At 38.6% G+C, this 22,659-nt stretch overlaps 1 protein-coding gene across 1 annotated transcript in view; it reads left to right on the top strand.

The window, feature by feature from the left end:
• Window positions 1–22,659, top strand: part of IL1RAPL1 (interleukin 1 receptor accessory protein like 1) — a 1,336,730-nt gene that overhangs the window by 2,844 nt on the left and 1,311,227 nt on the right. The window lies entirely within an intron of this gene.

Raw genomic sequence — 22,659 nt, 5'->3', positions numbered from 1 at the left:
GTAGATTATATATTCCCTCAAAATGAAACTGCTGAAATCCTAACCCTGTTGAATTAAATCACCTTATCATCTAGTTGTGCTATTTCCCTTTACATTTATTCTACAAAAAAAAAAAAAGAAAGAAAGGCTAAATGACTTTTCTATCATAGAGATGAGATAATTCTTTCTGGTTTTCCAATGGAGTCGGTGCAAGATGTAGACATCCACTAAGTAACTTTGGAAAGATCTGCTTACCCCAAATCAGAATGGTGGAATGGTGGAATGAAATTTTGAGCTCTGATATTTGAGATGACTTTCTTATTTCTGCAGGACATGCCCAAACATTGATAAATTGTGCCAGTGGATTTGGAGGTTTGGTGTTCACATTGTGTAGGAAACTGCATGTGAAGTTAACTCCTGATTCCTTCCTTCAGGGGTCAGGGTAACACTACGGCTGCTTCCAGGATGTTAGTCTCCAACTATGTGCAGAAATACAGTCTGCAATGAGTCTTCCTGTACGCCTTATTTTAATATTCTGTAAATGACTTCCTCAGTTGTTTTCTGACATAATCCACATATGTTACCAAACAGGGCATATTCTAGAGGTTTTAGAAGCTCAGTAGTAGATGGAAATAATACTAGAAAGGAAAAGAAGTCTTAAAAAACGACACTGGCTGTGAAACATACATACACGCATGAAATTGCTATCCTTTTACTTGAAGACTGCATATGTTCACATAAGGAAAGATAGTTTCAATCATTTTAATGGTACTTTATAACCTGTTACTTTCTTTTGGATGAGGATTATGTAACCAAGGCAGGTTACGGCATTTTTCTTAAGTAACTCACAAATCAATAATAGAAAGCTTTGCTTTTATTAGGAAAGCATTTAAACATGAAGGCAGTGAATAATTTAAAATATAATATCTATTTCTCTATCTTATTGCCATTTTGTCAGCCCAGGGTATGTAATTAGATTAGAAAGTATTCAAAAATAGAAGAAATATCATTTATAAATATAGAAAGCACTAATTTTGTTTCCTGACCAGTTGCTTCAGCAAAGTCAGGAGATTTAGCTGATAAGTAATCAGCTAAATTTAGAGAACAAATTTAAAATGAATGTGTATTACATTTGCAATGCATGTGAACAAATCATATTATTGTTAAAATGACAGATAAAACATTTTTAAAAACAACTGAACTTTTAGGTTTAAGATTTCTATTTCAGAATCTTTTAGTCTGTTTAATATATATATTGAATGTTTGGGATATACTTTGTCTTAAAACAGATAAAATCTGGTGTTTGGCAAGTCACATGTTTTGATAAAGCAGACTACTCTATAATTTGTGGCAACGGAAGCACCCAAGTGTTGATTAATAATATTTAAAAGTAGCAAGTTTTCTGGTAATGCTCAATTTATAAAGCATAATTATAATGGCACCATTTGGGCAGCTATAGATCAGGCCATGTCAGCATTTTTATTATTAAATTCCAATCCTTTTTCCATTAGTTGTCTCAGGAATCTCAACGAGGAAAGAGCTCAGCTCTCTGAGACATCCAGGTATTAGAGGATTCGGTGCTGCGTGAGAGGCCTTGAGTTGCACTTCAGGCTCCGTCATTTACTAGCCTTGGGACTTCTGACCCGGCATTTTCCCTCATTTAATCATTTAATAATTTAAAAACAATAGAATAGTTACATATTGCACTAAAGAAACAAGACGTGTGTCTGAGTGCTTACCATCATGCCGTGCCTTAGAGATATATGGAATTATTATTATTAAGGGTTCCCCAAAGTCATATGAATTTAACAGTGCATTTTTTCTCACGCCCTTATTGTAAATCTTTATAGGCGCTTTCTTGTATCAATTACAGTTATCTGGTAGGTAACATCGTTCAGTGAGTAGATAATACAGACAAATTAAACGCTTTGGTTGCTAACTTTCACTCAGTACTCAATTGTTTTCCGCAGTACTCATAGGGGAATATAGTTGTCTTGAGTAACAAAAAAAAAAGTTGCTTTTGAAAATCATTCAAAGAATGGTAACCAAGGGTTTTGTGTGAGAGTGTTTTAAGCTGATTGCTTTGGTTGTTGTTGTTGTTAATGCTCCTGAGTACTTAGGTGTTTTTGTTTTTGGTACCAAGAATAAATCAAGGTTCACCAACGAACTTGATGCTACTACTTAAATTGGGTCAATTGACCAAAAGGCTACTGTCATGTATCACTTTATTAACAAAAGCATAATGCGTTTGAATACTAAGCATAATAGAGGACATAAGAATATAAAGGTAATAGTTCTGTTCTGGAATTTGCTAGTTGCAATAATTACTAATGTTCTTTAGGGGGAGGCAATCTCCCATGTGTCACTACTAACACCGCATTTCTTCAATGTTTGTGTATCTTAACATAAATATATTTACATATATGAAAATAGGGCATTGTTAGTGATATGACCTTCCATATATGTTTTTAAGTGGCGATAATCAGGTTAAAGAGTAAGTTTTTATGTTTTTGGTCAAGGTAGAGTTGGAAAGTAGAAAATTAACCCTGTAAATAAAAATAAATATACATGCACTTAAGGAACTTTCCTGCTATAGAGCAACCTCCTTTTCCTAACTTTCCAGCGTCTTGATTTTTGCATTAAGGATCCCCAATATTTTTTTCAGATGAATTTGATCATGCCTGTTTATCCGACTTCATTGATGCCTATAAATAACAAGCATTTTCTTGGTTTCCTATATTTTAAAAATGCATATTTCTTATGTCTTCTGGAAACCCTTCAGATTTGCTCAAGCAGATTTACAAAGGAATATTATAATATTGTAGACAGGCTTGTTTATTTGACAGATTCTGCTAATCACCTTACCAATATGCTTTTAATTTTCACCCAGAGAATGCTACCCTGGAGTATCTCCCAGTGCAGAGAGCATTCCATTACAGGCCAACCACATGGCTCAAAGGAAGGATATACCCTTGTTGCTTCCCCTGGCCATTGACTTATAATGAAAGATCCTTAACTGACATGCTTTTTTGGTTCCCCTGTGTAGAAACAATATACAGGTGCCAAAACTCGAAGTCTCCTAAGGCTGTTAGCTTTACACAAGGGGTGACTGACCGACTTGGTGTTGCTTTCCTATCACACCATCTGAAATTGCCAGGCAGCGAACTGTGAATAAAGCAGAGGGAAAAAGCAAAGCACTTTAATATTTTTCTCCTGAAAATCTGCTCTTTCCTGTTTTCGTATTACAGCATTAAAAGTAATCTTTTTCATGACAAGCCATTCCAAGGGTATGTTATAGTTACCATGTTCATATATATATATATAAAATACAGTAAATGGCACTAAATGAGCTATTTTGTTCATACAAGAGATATGTCTAAGAATATATATTTACGAGTAAAATTAGATTGTATTTTGTAATACTTCCTAAGTCAGGAAATTGTGTGTGGAGTTTGAACTCAAAAAAAAAAAAAAATGAAATGGACTGTGAATTGTGATCATATAATTATAGACTTTCACTCTTTTCAATATGTTTGTTAATTATGTAGCTTATACTTTATGTGAATTATAATTATAATAAATCACTGTATGAATAATCATAAAATTATTCATAGTGGTTTATTTTCTCATGGCCTGATCAAAGTGAGTTAATTGGTAGGTTCTTACCCTGTCAATGTTTACATGTAATACAGCTGTGACTTAGTATAATGATCTTCATCATTTTCTGGTATAAAGTTCCCCTTTTTAATTGCAAAAAATTGGAAGACCACTTAATCATAGTTGTACTTTCAGTATCAGTTGATTGAGAAAATGCATAATAATAACAACAATAAATTATTCTCAATATAATGTCTTTAAAAAGTGAATTTATGTATAGTCACAACAGGGCCTACTTATATCTTTGAAATATATTTATCTACATAGGAAGATTGGTATCTATGACAATTCTAGATCCCTTGGAATAATTCCTGTGGCCCTAGTAAATAAAAACCATATATGTCTAGAGCCAAAATACTTGCATTGCATATGCACATGAATTATGTTTATCTTACATACAAAAAGAAAGGAAGATGAACATGGTGGTGGAATGTGGATCAAAGGAGTTGGATTTTTGGATGGATGGACTTGGAGTATCTAATTTCCTAAAAAAACATACATTTAAAGTTCCAACACAGGTAAATTCACATTCAAATTTTAGTGTTCATCTATTATAATGTAAAATTGTCTACTATTACAAAAATTTTGCATTAAAATAATCTTTATTTCAGTCAAAATGAAAATGAATGATTATAAATATAGCCAGAGGTGATTCCTATGGCTTCGTAAGAATCTAATGAAATTATATACAGTGTAGGAATAAAGGATGCCCCATTATATCATTTTAGCCAAAAGGAAATTTTGAACCAGAGGAATGAAATTAAGTTTCCAAGGTCTCACAATTCTTTGGCTCTCCCATGATGCATGATTCCAGATTCTTGATATGACACAAGCCTTCAATTGAGTATTTTAATTTCATAACAGTATGTCCTGGCATATGAATTTTTTTTAGTAGTGTGTGGCATAAGAAAAGTAGTTGTTCTTGTTGAGGCTAATTTTAGTGCATCTAATCTTTTAGCTCACTTTATTGACTTGTTAATTACTCACATGGCGCCCCCTCTCAGAATTTGTGGACTTTATGCATGGTCTGCCATTCTTGACCTCATTCAATCTCTAGAAACACAATACAGAAAGAGTTGAGAAAATATGTCACTGGTGGGGCCTCCTTGCCTTTTCCATACTATCCTCTTTCTTATTAGCAGGGAACTGCTCTTCTTTGGAGCCCCTCCTTTTTCTGACTCTCCTGCACATCTGCTCTGGACATCCCTGGCATTTAGGACTGCCATCATTCTTTCAGTACTGCATGTTGCCTTCTGGTTTTCAAAGTCCTCCACCGAGGGGTCTTATCAAAATATCTTTTAGCCACATTTTATCTTACTTTGAAGAGATGGAATTTCTTACTTCATTTCTTCATCGACAGGGTCCCTCTGCTTCCATAGACCATAATGAACCACCTTGGGAATAATGAAGACAGTATTATTTTTATCAAGTTTGCCAAGTTACCACCACACAGCTACTAAGGGAAGGAGATACAGGGGTGTGTGTGTGTGTGTGTGTGTGTGTGTGATATTTGTCAAGATGTTTAACATGTGACTCCTATGCTAGAGGGAAAAGTTTGGAATAATACGCTTCTCCCCTTCGTTATTGTAATAGTGACATTTGGAGAGAATATGACATTAATTTTTTTCCAACCCAGAAAAAATGGCTTCAATAGACTGCATTTTAGATGATAAGGTGGGGAGGGGGCTGTGGAAGACATACTTTTATTCAGGTTGGATCTTGCAGTGCCTTCCAGCCACCCATCCTACTTGTTTGAAGAAATGATACTGGCTATGAATATACTGCAATGTTCCCAGCCTCTCCATCAACTTTATTTCAGAAGGAATACAGGCAGGGGAGCTAAACACAGCAGTAAAAATGGAAAACTGAGAAACTTAGAATGGTATCAAGTATTTTGTGTAAACAAAGCTTCGCATGGCCAGGGGAGAAAATTTGAATGTAACAAATGAATCTGGTGGCTCTCAGTGCTTGGCTTTTAAATACCCCTGTTAAAGCCCCTAATTGTTCTCAACATGACAGAACTTCTGAATGGTACTCAAGAGGCTCCCAGCTCCACAGTGTGCAGAGTAAATGCATTCAAGGGGTCTCCAGGGGGTTTGGACTCTGCTGCTTTCCCTTGTCTTGTCGGGGTTCTCCTCCAGGGCCCGTAATAGCACAGTCACAGAGCAAGCCGCTCTGTGCGATCCTCACCATGAGGGAAGGGCTTAGCTTAACTCCAGGAGGCTGGGGTCTGTCTGTTTCATATTTCCAGGGCCCAGTGCTGTACATGGCATGTAGTAGGTCATCAGTACATCAGTGTTACATGGATGAATGCTAAAGCATTTAGTGACAGCAGATCCATTTTAGATCAGTGTTCTCCCAAACTCACGTTGCATTGTAAACTGAGACAAAAACTGCGGATTGAGGAAAGTAAAAGAAGTTGAGTAATAAGGGAGTGATGGTTAATATTAAGTAGTTTGTAACCTACAAATAGAAGGAGAAGAAATGGCTGACCCTTCCTTCCTAATTTCCTCCCTCCCTTCTTCCTTACCTCCCTCCTTCCCTTCCTTCCTTCCTTTCTTCCTTCCTTCCTTCCTTCCTTCCTTCCTTCCTTCCTTCCTTCCTTCCTTCCTTCCTTCCTTCCTTCCCTCCATCACTTCCTTCTCCAGCCTTCCCTTCCCCCTTCCTTCATACCACTCCTACTATAGATATTTGAGCACCTTCTGTGTGCAGAACGCTATAAGAGGGCCTGCAACGAACGATATAGGAATGAGTGATGTCATATGTCTGGGCCCAAATAAGGTTAGTCAGGGGTAGAGGTGATAAACAAAATCCTACATAACTATAATTCAAGGTTGTCTACTGTGTATACTTCTAAGAGAGGTGTCAAGTGTGGTACAGGCTCGGGAAAGGGTCAGAACACACGCACTTGGGGGGATTACAAGAGGCTTGTTAAAGGAGGTAAGGTTGGCGTTAGACTTTGAAGGGTTCCCATTGGTGTGGAGAAGATATCACATTCCAGGTAGAGGGAAGATCAAGAACAAAGTTGTTGTAAGCAGGAGCCGATTCTACTTTCCTCAGGGAATGCGGTGTGCGATGCAGAATGTAAGAAGATAAGGCAGGAGCCCAAAGTCCCCAGGTGTGGCAGTCAGGAGCTGATGGATCGAGGTTTCATGAGCATAAGGAAAATATAACATTTTATGACCTACTCAAATTTATACTTTAGGAAGAAGAGGAACAGTTTAAGAGTCTGTATCTCCAGGGTACCTTTGATTCCCAGTTTTGTGAATTTCCCAAGGACTCCTCCTGAATTCCATCTTCATTCCAAACATCTTCATGTTGAACCTCTGCTCTCCTGGGCTCTCTTCATTTCCTTGCTTCTTTCCTCCTAAGACTAAACCACTGTTGGCACTGCTTGATAAATACAGAGGCCGAAGTTTAAAATTACCACAGAAGGCAACATTCTATAATGGGGCTTACCTGTTCAAACTATCTTTGCTTAGTAGTGTTAGAAAGTTGCCACCCACCCTAACAAAAATGCTGTGGTTTAAATGTAACTCTTCAATGAGAATGTTTAAAGTTTCTTTCTTTACAATGACGGCAACAGCAAAGTGACCCAAAAGGGGCAATCCGTTTGGGAGGAAGGGGAAGTTGGAGAAGGCAGCTGGGCAGAAAAGGATAAAGGAAAGTGTTATATATAATTTAATGGCAAGGTAGAAATATAAATTCCAAAATGACTTTATATTAAGATCCCATGGAAAAAGAATATTGCTTTAGAATATAATATACTTTCAATAATAAGAAAATAGGATCTATCCCTAGCATGTGTGAACTGTTTCGTTAACTACCAATAAATATAAAACTTTGGAATTATAGATGGAAATCAAAAGTGAGCCTCCTAAAACAAAAAAACCCTCGTTTTAGCTGAGTTTGCATTCTCTCTCTCATCAAATACCTCTACATTTCTAATAAGCAGAAGAAAAGAAACCAGTAGGGATTGTTTTTTCCATACTTTTTCTGATCACTTCATATTGGAAATTTTAGTAAGTTGGGAAATGGCCAAACATTGAAGGTAAAATGAAAAGGAATGCAGTTTACTTAGGCACAAGCTAAATATTATGTGCTTGATCATTAGAATTCAGCTAAAATAAAAAGTAACATAATCTAGCTGTTGTCAAAACTCACCCCCTTAGCTCTGAAGATTCTGATTCAGTGGTGGAATAGAGCACAGGCATTTATAAATTTAAAGAATTTTGAGGTCAGTGGGAGCACTAGAGTCTGCCTGAGGAGGGCTTCAGCATAACACGTGCAATCTCTGTCAGTATTTCCTTCCCCTTCGTACCCTATCTTACTATGGACATTGGATGCTTTCTCAATATTCTCCAAAGTGCCCTGCCATTTCAGCTTCCCCTTTTGAGTTTGAAGCCCCTTTCAGCCACAGTGACACAGGTTAAGATCTTCCTATGCTGAAATTCTGGTGCTGCCACAGCCATGTCTCAGATGATTTTTGTGCAGGAAGTATGGCTTATGCTAGCCCTTGGTAACCAGTGTCCTTCAATCCTATTAAATTAGCAGAATTGCTCCTTACAATTTGCATTTTATTTGATTAACTCCTTCATGTAAATGAATAAGAAATACTATTTCAGGGCCCCTGGCTATTGTAAGGATCGTGCTTAGCATGGGCTGAAGATGCTAAATAGAGTTCTTGCCTTCAAAAGCGTATGGGCTAGTGGGGAAGACACACGTGTTCTGTTGGGTTCCCTGGAAAGAGAAGGTTTAGTTGCTTCTGAAATTGATGGCAGCGTGCTTGCAACTCTGCCCTTAGCAGATCCTATGGGTCCTTCAAAATTGTCTGAAATTGAGTCAAGGGTAGGAATTTTCTATTCCCACATCAGGCAGTCACTGGCTATGGGCTGCCCATTGGAAGCGGGTATAATCTTTAACAAGACAGTTTTCCTGCAGCTCCTGAGGGCAGTGCCCAGTGAAGGACTCAGCCGTGAGCTGTCAGCTACCGAATGGGTACCTAGGCCATGAAGAGGGGAATGGAAGGAATTTGGAAGCTCTTACCAAGACATTTTATTCCTTTGCCCCTTGAAGCGTGCTGCAATGAGTCCTTAGGAAATTACTTAGGAAATAATGGGAAACCTTAAATATTTGTTTAAAGGGGTAAAGACACTAAATATTTTTGAGTACAAGGCCTTGCTCTGCATAAAGTTTCAGAGAATGCGGTTTTCTGAGGAATGTTCTTGAATCCATATTGTAATCACTCCTGTTGTAAGTTATCAGACCATCAGTATTTAATGAGCATCTCCTCTGTGCCCTGGATTTCCATAGGGAGAAAGGAAGGAGTCAAAAATCGAGGCCCAGAGTGTTTACATAGGACCGATTTTTCTTCAGTGGTTTATGTGCTTGATTCTAAAGTTAAGGGGAGGAGTTGGTGAGAGGTCAAGGAGAGGGCAAGAAAATGGAGCAGAGTAGTGTAGGGCCGAGTTCTCTGAATTCCAAAGATAATAAGACAGCTGTTTGGGTTGTATTGGACAAGGCTTAAGAGAGACTCTGAAAGTTGGCAGAAGGCAAGACTCGATGAACTGAGTGGTAGTGGAATGAGTTGAACTTAGTTTTACTGGCACAGAACAGGAGTGAAAGCAGTGGTTCATTAGCGTTAGTCAGTCTGTGATTTTGGACTAGTGGGGGCGAGGGGGGTGCTAATTTTGAATATGATGTATTTGAAATCATATTCAAAATAGAGTTCAATTTTCACTGAAAGGAATAGTTTCATATAACACTATTCATTTTTATATTATTGAAAATTATTAATTTCTTTCCTTAATGTGAAGGGAGTAGTACCATTCCTTTAGATTTTTTAATGCTTTCTTCAGCCCTAGTGAGGTGATAGGAGCACCTTCTGTTTTTTATTTCCTATAAATGTATTCAATCAAGTTAAATACGGTGAGACCAATTGTGCCAGTAATTTTTTAAAACCAGTGGCTGTGTCTAAAGGGGCAACCATTCATCAAATTGTAGAAAATTTGAATAGGAATGAACTTAGTCTACCTCCTTGCAGATATATAAAATCTCTCTACTATAACTGAAATAATTATTCATTAACTTATGTTCACTTTAATAAACAATCACTTTGACTATTTTTCCCCTCACTTGACCTGACATTTGACTAGATGGTCAGCTCAATTCAGTTCAGCAAGTACTTGCAGATTATCTAACTTCTCGATGTTAAATGCAAGCACTAGGCTAGAAAGAGGAAGTTACTCATTACCAAAGCAATTAAAGATGCATGCTACTAAGTATTTTAAAAGATTTGTTTTTTTAAAAAAAAATGTAGTTCATAGCACCACTACTGGGCCTACTCTAAAATATTTGAACCATTCCTTCTCTGGTCCTGGAATGACTTTTGTATTAAAAAAAGTTTATGGTATTTTTAAAAAACCGAGAACTCAATGAAGATACTATTCCTTTTCTATCACATTACTCCCCTTGTGTTTATGGATGTATATGTTTTATTTTTTCAAATACATATTATTAAGCTTATTAAAGAGATTTCAACATCTCTATATACTCACTTTGTATTTTTTCATTCAATATAACTTCACATCTTCAGGCTCATAAGTGGTTCTGTTTTTACTGTTTGCGTCATGCTATTTGTGCCCAGCACACTTTTCTTTTATCCTCATAGACTTGAGTAAATTGATTTCAGCTTTGCCGCACAGAGTGTCCCATCCCTTAAAGTAGGTAAGTCATGTTAAATTTCCTACGCAAGAGATTATGTAGGTGGTATTGGAGATGAGTGATGCCTATTGGAACAGACTGTGCATCAGAATTTATTTAACCTCATCTATACTTGTAAGTAAAAAAAAAAAAAAGGAATTACTATTTCCTGTTTCCAAGGTAAAATTAGCTTTAATTTCTTAAGATCGTAATCAGAGAAGGTGTGGGTTATTGCTCTGAGTATCTTCCTTGGACTCTCCCAATTTCCTAGAATCAGAGATTCAAATCCTAGTAGATCTAAACTCATCCTTTATTAGTTCTGAAACTCCTGCTAACACAATCTTATTAGTTTTATTGTTAGTTTCAATGTTACTATGGCTATGAGTACAAAAATATAAAAAGAATACATATGATAAAGCCTCATCATGTGGCTTCAGTCCAGATTTTGGAACCTGGAGGATATTAAGAAAATTGAGAATCCAGTTTAACGTAACTGGAATCATTAGTTAAGTCACAGATGTTAAATAGACTTAGCTACTGTAATTGTCTCTAGCACCCCAAGAGAGAAATACAGCACCCAAAATATGTATTTACCTATACACAAATTTCCATTTTGAGAATCTCAAAGGGTAATTGGAAATTATTTAATACTGAAGGATAAATTTATTTGTATGAGACCTAGTCTAATTTTATATTGAGAATATTAAAGTGTGGGATAACTTAGGGCAATGCACAAAATGTGATGAATTCTTACCTCAGTGTGCAATCAAACAAGAGCCACATAGACCAGGACACTGACCACTGAATATAATAAGCTTAAACCAGGATCTCTGAGGCTCCTGGCAATCCTGCCTATGATGTATTTCTGCCACAAGCTTAAGCAACTCTTCTCTTCACTTGCCTTCCAAGTGCTAACTGAAATAACTTTGATTTCTGAATGCTGAGTGTTCCCCACCACAGAAAAGACTGTTTTCCTAAGAACATTATGTGCTCCTAAGCCATGACTGGCCATGTCTTTTTTCTCATCAAATTTACCACTTTAAAAAACTTACTTCTGTGTGTCTTCCCCACTTGAATATAAGGGTGAGAGGACAGGACTTCATCTGTCTGGTTCACCACGTATCTTTGGTGCTTAGGAGACTGCCTGGCCATAATACGACTCAAAAAATTATCAAAGAAAGGAGGGAGGAAGCGGGGGAGAGAGGCAGGATCTCCCAAGGTGTCCTGGTCTCAGCAAGATAATAGCAGAAAAAGGAGTTTAATGAAATAACACAGTTAGCCAAGCTTGGTAGATACAAGGCATTAGCATTGCAAAGGTTTTGTTCATGATGAAATGTTATTTATATAGTAAAGGTAATGTCTATCCCGTCCCTCAGGTCAGAACATAGACCCATCACATGCACTAAACTAACAGGTCAGTTAATAAAATACCCAGAATGCCAAGCTGGGAGCTTAGAACCTATAGCCAAAGGTTTTGGTTACATCAATAATGTAGAAAACAATGTTTTAAGACCATCAGTCTGACAATAATTTTTAAGGTGAGCAGAGCAAGAATAGACTGGAACATATATTTAGGCCGCTACTGTAGTTTTTATAAATTACAAGGTGATAAAACATAATTTTTAGCTTTGTGGCTCTTCTTCCTTTCAATTTTTTGCCTACATATAAGTCTCCATTAAGAAGAAGCTTTTTTTTTTCTTTTTACTTTTTGCCATACCACGCAGCATGCAGGATCCTAGTTCCCCAACCAGGGATTGAACCCACACCCCCGGCAATGGAAGGGTGAAGTCCTAATCACTGGACCACCAGGGAAGTCCTAAGAAGAAGCTTTTAAAGAACCATTGCATTTTCATTTTTACTCTCCTTCCTAGTATTAATATATCCTCTCCTGATTGCAGAAGATATCATGGTATACTAGAATTGACTTTAGGATCAAGGCAAGCCTGAGTTCCAATTTTGGCTTTAACATTTATTAGCTGTGTAATATTTGACAGGTCACTTAGTGGTTCGGAGTTTTGGTTTCCAGATCTCTAAAGAGAAAAGAATGCCTACCTTTAGGATTATTGGGAAAGGTAAAAATAACATTTGTAAATCATATAATGCAGTGCTTGACAAATAGTAGTCACACAATCAATGGTAATCCTTATTATTACTTTAACGTGTTATATTGTTAAAATATAGCAGTTAAGAACATTCCTTCGTTTTCTCACTATAGCCAATGGTCAATTTTCCATCCTCATCTCAATTAATCTGTGAGCAGCATTTGTAAAATGGATCATTCCTTCTCCTTGGTCCATTTTCTTCACTTGGCTTTTAGAATAGCACCATCTCTTGGTTTAACTTCTGTTTCATTGCTCCTTTTCAGTCTCCTTTGCTGGTCTCATCTCTTCTCTTCTTCATATTGGAATGTCCTTGGTTCAACTCTAGGTCATCTTCTCAGTCTCCACTCACCCCTTAGTGATTTCATCCCCTTGCATGGCTATAAATGCCATTTCTGTCACCTCCTCTTAAATTTATTTCCCCATCTTGGTCTCGCTCCTGAACTCCAAACACATATGTCTAACTGGACATTTGTCACTTACCTTGTCTAAAACTGAATTTCTCTTTTCCCATCCAAACCTACTCTACTCAGTTTTCCCATCTGTTGTTGGTTTCATCCCTTCATTTGTTCAGTCCAAAAATCTTGGAATCGTCCATCATTCCTCTCCCTCTCTTGCACAACTCATCCGATGTGTCATCAAGCCCCGTTGGTACTATCTTCACACATATCCAAAATTTAACCACTTCTCACCACCTCTACTACTATTGCCTTTGTCAGAGCCTCCTTCATCTCTTTCCTCCTAATTGCCTCTGCCTCTGACATTTCCGTCTATAACCTGCTATCCATACAGTAGCTACAGTTGTCCTTTGACACTGGACATCAGGTCATATCACTTTGTTGCTCAAAGCACTGCAAAGGTTGCTGATTTTATGCACAGTAAAAGCAAAATACTTACAATGGCCTAGATATACTGTCTTATGTTGCTTCTTTGACTTCCCTTCCTCTACTCATCCAGCCATTTCTCAATTTCTTATTTCCCTGCACCCCCAACTTGCTATTCTTTGAACATGATAGGTAAATTCTTACCTTAGGACCTTTGCACTGGCTGTTCTCTTGATCTGGAACATCATTTCCCAGAAGGCTCAAGGCTGACTTTCTCACCTCCATCATCTTTGGATTTATGTGTCATTTTGGCATGTATGTGTCATCTCCGTGAGACCTACTGTGACCACACCCCCTAAAATGGCAACACCCCCACCTCCACACTCCTGAACTCCTTGTTCACCTCCACTTTTTTATTTTTTTAGGCACCTCCTACCTTGCAACACCTTTCCCAGGTTATTTATTTATTATATTCTCTAACATGGGAAATTTTTTAAGTATTGCAATAAGATGATTTACATGATTACTGAGAACTCCTCAAGAGTTAAAGAGCTGACAAAACATGATATTCCCACTATGCATTTTAATGAATAACCAGTTTTCTTTCTTTTTTTTTTTGCATTTCCAATGACAGTTTGGATTATTCAGCATATTTAAATTTTTTGGTTCTTTTTCACATTTTATAAATAGAAAAAATAATAATTATAATGAGGTATTCCTATGTACATCACAAATGTAGGTTTTAGTGTGGGAGATTCAATAGAAAATAGATACTTTATTCTTCTATCTCTATTTGTGAAAACACTGAAAAACAGTTATAACTGGAAACCTTTTGTAACTCAAAACAAAAAGTATTATTTCTGACTATTGAATGGATGTTTTCATTTTGTCTCTTTCCCAATCATCAGTTGCCTATTCTAATAAAATATATTCATTCTTCTATATTTCATTCATATAGCTTAGTCTTTTCCAGAGAATTTACAAATGTTTTACTGCCTGCCAAGCCTGGTGTAATTAAACTGGATGACAGAATATCCCCATAGTTTATTCTGTGGATCTCTGGCTATAGATGCAGAGGCTTACATTAAGTCAGGGGTGGATGGTGCATATATATTTTTCTTCTTCCACTAAAAATACTTTAAAGATGTTGACGTTGGAATTCACTAAACAGGCAATTGGTGAAGAAATCTGTTGCCATTTCTTCTGTTTCATTCTCTTGGGTGTTCTTCATACAGCATCATTTCCTTTCTCCAAGTTTGATACGTTCAGATATTCACCTCTTTCTTCTAAAGGTCATTAATTTTTTTACCATCAGGAAAAAAAGGTGAGAAATGGAAGAGGGAGTGGAAAAGAGAAGAATGGAAAACTTCCCGTTGTTGCCTGGGTACTACCTTAGATTGAAACATTGTAAGTTTTCTTCTAACTATTTTGGAAAGAACCACTTTTTCTAACGTTTTTATTGCCACTCGTGCCTACTTCACTTTGTTACTCCTCTGCTAGCTGTGGGTGGATGGAGTTTGATTATTTCAGAATAGTTACTGGTGGGTGGGTTCAAGAATCTCTAGTGGGTTGAGAAAAAAGCCATGTTTATATAGATAGTGATCCTTCTATTAAAATCCTGAGAGTGAGTAATAGTTAATGGCTATGTTCACCACGCACATAGCAGAGTCCATCTGTACAGGAACCAACAGTATCTGAAGAGAGTTCCATGGGGGCTTTGGATTCCTGTAAAGAGTTTGCATGCAGGGGTTCTCATCTCCAAAATTTGATTTTGTTACTTAGTAGACAAAGTTTCTCTCTTGAGGGCATGACATAGGCCTGGGTGCCTACCAGTCTATACAAGTATAAGATGCTACGAATCTGTCAAGACTTAGCTTTCTTACTGCAGCACATCAAAGCATACAGCTTTAGGGCCTTGGGTATGCTGCTTTGACTAAAGATGTATTACATTTATGTTGATTGGCTTCATATTAAGAGTAGCTGTGGTAGTCACATGATCTACTTAGATGCCAAGAGAGTGCATTCTCTTCTTGGAAGTCCAGTACTTTTGTATTTTGAAATATGGAGCTGGTAGAGACAGACCAGTGATGCTGTGTATACGTTGAAAGCACCATTAAATTTAGAGAACACTTCCTATGGGGCCAGGCCATCAGAAACAACAAGCCTTTCAAAATAAGATTTTTGCTGGTTGTTCTTGAAAGACCACTTCACTTAAAGTGATATTTAGACTACAATAAATTCTAAAGAGATATCATTATATTCTCATTTTCTGTTTCTTTCTGTACTCAAGAAAATGTCTTACCTTAATCTTTACCACTTACCTTAATCTTCAGAGATTGAGTAATCATTGCTATTCATGACCGACTGTATTAAAACAATACTACTACCAAAGCATGAGATTTGGTAGCTACAAAATGTGTACAATTGAATCATAACTTTCGAAAGCAAAGAGCTCGGTAGTCAAGTCACATATATTGTTTTGTAATTATCGTTCAAAAACTCAACATATGAGGACAATTAAAAGTCTAAATGATTTGAGGTTGAGAGCCCATTTAAAAGAACATTTACTTTCATTTTATTGGCAAGTTTTAAGACCAACATTTAAAAGCACAAAATGGACATAATTTAGGATGTGCATTTTAATGAAGAAAGTAGAGCAAATGCTAAATCATTTGGAAATATATATATATATATATATATATACATCTTCCATAACTTCTACAAGTGATGCAACTTCTATAAGTGCTGATTTTTTTTCCTGTTCTTTAAAGAATGAAATAAAGTTGAATGTAATGGACAGTACCAAATTCATACTGGCATTAAAATGTAAATGTTTTAAATAAGTGACATATTTTAATTTGAAATTTTGAATCTAATATAAAATGCAAATTGCAATAGCCCTTAATGTAGGAAAGGGGAAAAATGTAGTGATTGAGTTTGGGGAAATAGTAAATTGGGCAGATCTAGCCAGCTGCAATGATGAACAAGGCTTCCTTTATTATTGCTTCAAGAAAAGCTATTGAGTGGCTAGCACAAAGTAGCTGCTTGAATGCGGGAATATCCAATATCCCTTTGAGAGGCGTATTTGATTATACATTTTCCCTTTACCCTCTTGTTTCTAACTCTCCAAGTTTCACAAAAAGTCCCCATGATCACTGTTGTTGTTATCCTTGGTGGTTTTGGGTTTTTTTTGATCCTTAGGTGATGCTACTGACAACTACTGTTATCTATGTAAAATAATCTTTATCAACGTTTAATTTTATACCTGATCCTGTTGTTCCTTTGTTTAAAATCCTCCCATAAGTCCTAGGTGCTTACAGGATTAACTGCAAAAGGGTTAGCCTGACAGTCATTTTTTTAACAATCTGGCTCAAGAATTCTTTTTTAGCTTCATTTCATACTCCAGTCAAAATGACTTCTCAGCATGCATATTCTTTCACAATGCTGAATACACAGACACACAGACACACACACACAGACCTCTTGAGAATAGCCTTCCCACTAATTTCTGCCTGGAAAACTCTTACTCATCCTTCAATACCCATCTCAGTTGTCTCCTCTGTTAAGCCTTCCTCAGCTTCTCCAATGCATGTCATCACCTCCAATGATCAGAATACAAATTCCTGCTAAAGCACTTATTTTACTGTAATTAGTTTATCTGTATCTCTCTCCTGTTCGAATGAAAGCTTCAGAAAGCCCTGAGGCATCTCTGAAAAGACTAACCCAGCATACAGCACTCATCATAATAGATCCCAATGAATAGTTCTTTGATTGAATGAACGGATCTTCACTTGTGGATTTTGCACAACCTACATTGTGGGTGCCAATTCAATGTGCAGAGTTGGAAGCTGTTTGCAGCTCTTCCAGTCAGTTTTTTTTTTGTCTGTCAACACATTCTTGGTTGTTGTATACTCCTCACTGATAGGATTTTTCCCAACAGTACTTGGCTTGATTCCAGTGTTCAAAATTGTTTTTCACCATGTCTGGGTTTTTTTTTCCTCTGTTCAACTTCATTCTCTCAGTTTCTGTATATCTGGCTGCTAGGACATCCTGTTGTTACCCATTCCCCTCCTGTGCCTTGCCCATCCAAGTAACTTTGTGACAAGAAAGTCTAGGAGACTGGCCAGTTTCCAGCATCTTGTTGCTGGTGATCCTGTATTACAGTAGGCATTTGAGTGGCGAAGCTGGGCATGCTGCCACAACCAGCAGTGAAGGTAAATGCATTGCAGTGCCAATAAAGACAAAGGCATGGAAGTAAATCCATGCAGAATTGACTTTGTCAGTGCTTTCTAGTAAAGGAGGAGATTTTACATGCAAAGTGCACTGGTAGCAGTGGGCATTACTTTGTTACTTGTAGTTCTAGATGAAAGAACACCAATGTTCTTCACCTTAATTGCTGTTTTAGCAAGAAGCTGATGTTAATGGAAACAACTGTACCCTCATTGCCTGTGTTGTCTTGCTTTGCTCAGGGATAGAGAGCTGAATGGTATATGGTCTTACACGTCAGTGCTTCTCCAACTTGAATTGCATCAGGATCACCCAGGGGATTTTGATTCCATAGATCTAAGATAGAGCCAAGATTCTGTATTTCTAACAAATTCCCAGGTGATACTGTGATGACGATATTGTTGGTCTGAGGACCTCATATTGAGCCTCAAGGATGTAGAGGGAAGAGTGAGCTCTTCAAAAAGCAGTGCTGGTGACTTCCCTGGCAGTCCAGTGGTTAGGATTCTGCACGTCCGGTGCAGGGGGTGCAGGTTCCATCCATGGTCAGGGAACTAAGATCCCACATGCCGTGCAGCCAAAAAATTAAAAAATAAATAAATACATTTTTTAAAAAAGCAGTGCTGGCTACTGGGCATGCCCTGTAAATGTTGGGCACCTCAACAGTGCCACAGGGTGACAAGCACATGCCCTAACACAAAATAAACCAGTTCCCCCATCACCATGCCATGTTAGTGCAGATTGTTACTGACAGTGGAAGCATCCCTGAGTTAGTATTCTCCCTCACACAGGGCTCTTTAAGTTCTTTGTGGAGAAGAGAAGAGGTTGGCTACACCACCACTTCTTTGATCAAAATGATTTAGTACATGAAAAGGACAAATCACTCATGGTTTGAATGTCTTTGCTGCAGAGGAAGTGAAATTCACTGGCCAAGAACTTAGGGGTCTGGTGAATTTCCACAGGGTCACCTTTTTCACCTCTCTGAGAGGGCAGTAATAGAAGTATCATTTAGTGAGCTCCTGCTGTATGGGGGCGCTGTGTCTCAGGTGCTGGAGGTATGAGGCATCACACACACATAATCTCTTCGCTGAGGGAGTATACAAATTATTCCATGAAAGGGTCAGCTTTTTGAGGGCAAGGTTGTGCCTTATTTGTCTTTATATTTCCAGAAGTACACACTTAGTAACTGCTTATTAACCAAAGTGTGGCTAAGACACTAGCATAAGGAGAATATATATATATATATATATATATATATATATATATATTTTTTTTTTTTTAATTTTTGCCCGCACCACGCAGCATGCGGGAACTTATTTCCCCGCCCAGGGATCCAACCCGCACCCCCTGCAATGGAAGCGTGGAGTCCTAACCACTGGACCGCCAGGGAAGTCCCAGGAGAATGTATTTTTAAAGGTAAATCAGGACACAAATTTACCACATGGTTAGCAGAGTTACAGGTGACATTTACATGCCACCTCTAGTCTGTAAATCAGAGTTGCCTAGTCCTGTTTTAAAAACAAAATGTGGCCTTGGGTTAAATGCTGTATTAGCACCAGTAGTGCTCTGCTTGTCAAACCAACAAGGCCACCCTGGATTTTAATTCTTTTTCTGTGTGTAATATGATATACTCTTTGGATAGCCACTAAATTCGGCCATGAAGCCAAACTTCTCATAATAGAAATGAGAGAGGGAAGCAGATCACTGTAGAACATGAGACAGAATGCTGTAAGGGCTAGAAAAGAGAAACAGATAATGGAGTGGTCAGCAAACAGCCCATGGCCCAAATCCAGCCCACCACCTGTTTTTTTAAATAAAGTTTTGTGTTTTTTTGGGGGGTTTTTTTGGGTTTTTTTGCGGTACGCGGGCCTCTCACTGTTGTGGCCTCTCCCGTTGTGGAGCACAGGCTCCGGACGCGCAGGCTCAGCGGCCATGGCTCACGGGCCCAGCCGCTCCGCGGCATGTGGGATCTTCCTGGACCGGGGCACGAGCCCGTGTCCCCTGCATCGGCAGGTGGACTCTCAACCACTGCGCCACCAGTGAAGCCCCTTAAATAAAGTTTTATTGCAACTCAACCATGCCCATTCGTATTAGCTATGGCAGCTTTCATGCTACAACTGCAGAGCTGAAGAGTTGTACGACTTGTGGAACATAAAATCTACCCCTGTGAGAAGAAGTTTGCTGACCCCCTTAGAATCTAAAAAATAGGCTCATTTCTTTCGGGTTGTTTTTTTTTTCCAGCTTTATTGAGATATAGTTGATACATACATTGTGTAAGTTTAATGTGTACTAATATTTGTGGGGTCACCTCCACAGGTAAGAACAGGAAGAGGCCTTTCATACACATCCCATTCATATCCATGTTCCATCCACCCTCCCCACATCCCTGTCTCACAAACACCTGTACTTTGACCTACCTTCAAGGGTAGGGGTGCACACACAAGCACCCTGGGGTCTGTCCTCAGGAAGTCAACCAAAGAAGAGACCCATCAAGGCCCTAGTAGTGGGCCCAGGGCCTGCTGGGCAGTACATTTTAAGTTTGGGGGTACCAGATATGTTCTGGAAGGTGGGAGACAAGGGCTTTGACTGTGTACACACCTCCCTTGTTCCCCTAGATTCTTTACTCCATGGGCAATGGCATGGCAGGAACAGGGCTAGAGATAGACCCTCTCAAGGGAAGGATGGGGGCAGGGACGTCTCTGCCTGGTCTAAGGCTGATAGTGCTAAGGAGTCTCATTTAAATTGGAAGCTGGACAAGGGGAATATTAGGAAAGTCTCTTAGTTAAGTGTGATATTGTGACTTATAATAAGAAATATATAAGTAGTCTTTGTCTCCTCTTCCAGCAGAGTTCCTAAAACCCTTGAAATTTCCTAAGTGAGGAGTGATAAATGTCTTTTGTTGTGTTAATGAGGTAACTGTTAGAAAGTACCTAGGGCTGTGTAGTAAGGGGAGCAACCACCTGATTAGAAGGTGGGAACTTTCAGTCCCACCCCCCAACCTCAGAGGAGGGGAGAGCCCCTGGAGGTTGAATTAATCATCAGTGGTCAGTGAGTTAATCAACCATGCCTTTGTAATGAAGCCTCCTTAAAACCCCTAAAGGATGGAGTTCAGAGAGCTTCCAGGTTGGTGAACCATGGGGATTGGGGAGAGTGGAAGCTCCACGCCCTTTCCCACATACCTTGCCCTCTGCATCTCTTCCATCTGGCTGTTCCTGAGTTCTACCCATTAAACCGGTGATCTGGTAAGTAAAATGTTTCTCTGAGTTTTGTGAGCCTCTGTAGCAAATTAAATGAACCCAAGGAAGGGTCATTGGAACCTCTGATCTATAGCCAGTCACTCATAAGCACAACTTGGACTTGGCAATTGGTGTCGGAAGTGCCGAGTTGGGGGTGTTAATGAGGTAACTGTTGGAAAGTACTTAGGGCTGTGTAGTAAGGGGAGCAACCACGTGATTAGAAGGTGGGGGCTTTCAACCCCAGCCGAGATTGTAGGATTAAAGACTGGGCCCTTTACCGGTGGAGTCTGATACTCTTTCCAGGTACGTAGTGTCAGAATTAAGTTGAATTGTAGGACACCCAGCTGGTGTCCAAGAATTGCTTGGTGGTGTGGGGGAGACCCACTCTCCCCACTTTGATTTTGGGTGTGCAGAACCCAAAGGTTAGGCCTTGATGATTGTGAGAATTTTGTTATGCATATACAGCAAAGAGAGGTATTCCAAGGAATGAAAACTCTATGAGCAAAGTCATGAAGATGCAAAAGCCTTAAGCACTAGTGGGAAATGGCTAGAACAGATGGGTACTTTTTACCTATGAAAATACAATACATAATATCTCATTTTGTCCTCACAGCCATTTCTTATGGTCAGTATAGGCATTGTTCTCTTCAGGGAGTGAGAAGTTGAATTATATATTACTTAAAATCAGAACCTAAAAACCTGAATGTTTGTTTCAATGCCAATACTAGCAACTACACCTTGGGCGAGTCTCAATATTTCTACCTGTCAGTTTGGAAGATGAGGGGCTGTTCTAGTCTAGATCTATGACTCTTAAGTGTGTGGAGGGTATCACTGTTAAAAATAGGAACTTATATGCTTTCGATGTCTTGGAGTGGGATTTGGGAGAGAAGGGAAAGAAGAACCAGCTGTAAATGGAGAACCAGTGCTCAGTCTAGAAAATGGCTCAAAGTTGTTTTTATTTTAAGGTTAGACTTAAATAAAATGACATAGTTAATTAGTGTCTGAGCTGGAATTAGAAAATAATCCTTCATGACTTTGGGCCCTGTGTTGCTTGTCCTCTATACCAGATTCGATAATCAGCAATGTGGCACCAGATACATTCTGAAAATTGATTTTACCAGTGGGAAATAAGGAATTTGTTAGACCAGAGGTTTTCAAATCTTGGTGAAAACAACAGTCCCCTGGTCAGCTTTCTAAAATGCTGATTCCTTGACCAAATGTGAGGGACTCTGATTCAGAAGGTCTTCTTAGAGCCTGGGAACCTGCATTTAAAACACCAGTGGAAATGCGAATAAAGGTGGTCCTTGGGATTCATTTAGAAAAGCAGCGGCTTCGGTGTACTTTCTTTGCTTTTGGATGGTAGCTCTCTACCGAAGTGCCTATAGTACATTGGTTGAAGACCTCACCTATTTCCAGCTGTTTCTCCAGAGGTGACTGACTTGTGCTGACACATTCACATTATCTTGCCCCGTTCCACTGAGGTCTGTGGAGTGCCCATAAATGAGACTGGAGCTGGGGAGTCAACTCTGGCAAGGGACAGAAAGAAGGCAGTTCTCTGACCTTCTCTGATTTTATCATTGCCGTACTCTTAACTCGCTGAGCTAACCAGCCACAGTTCTATTGGAACTCACCATGGAGACAGATTAATTTTAACTCTGAGAGAACATGGGCTTTTCAACACGAGTTAAATTTAGGCTGGCACAGAACATTACAGAAGCGTTAGGTCCTCAGAAATTTATTTTAGCTCCCAAACTTTGAGCTGCTACTAATGTATGCTCCTCATACTTTCTCCTGGTCACTCTCACCTTTTCTTCTTCCTCTGATCACCGAAATAGAGAAGGTAGAACTTCATCAGCGGGAAACACAGAGGTCATCTATGGGCAAGTTTCTCCTAAAAGATCACATTGAAAGTTAATGGAAAAATTAGGCCATATGTCT

Source organism: Pseudorca crassidens, chromosome X, assembly GCF_039906515.1.
Source record: "Pseudorca crassidens isolate mPseCra1 chromosome X, mPseCra1.hap1, whole genome shotgun sequence".
Lineage (NCBI taxonomy): Eukaryota > Metazoa > Chordata > Mammalia > Artiodactyla > Delphinidae > Pseudorca > Pseudorca crassidens.
This window is presented reverse-complemented; position numbering and strand designations above follow the sequence as displayed.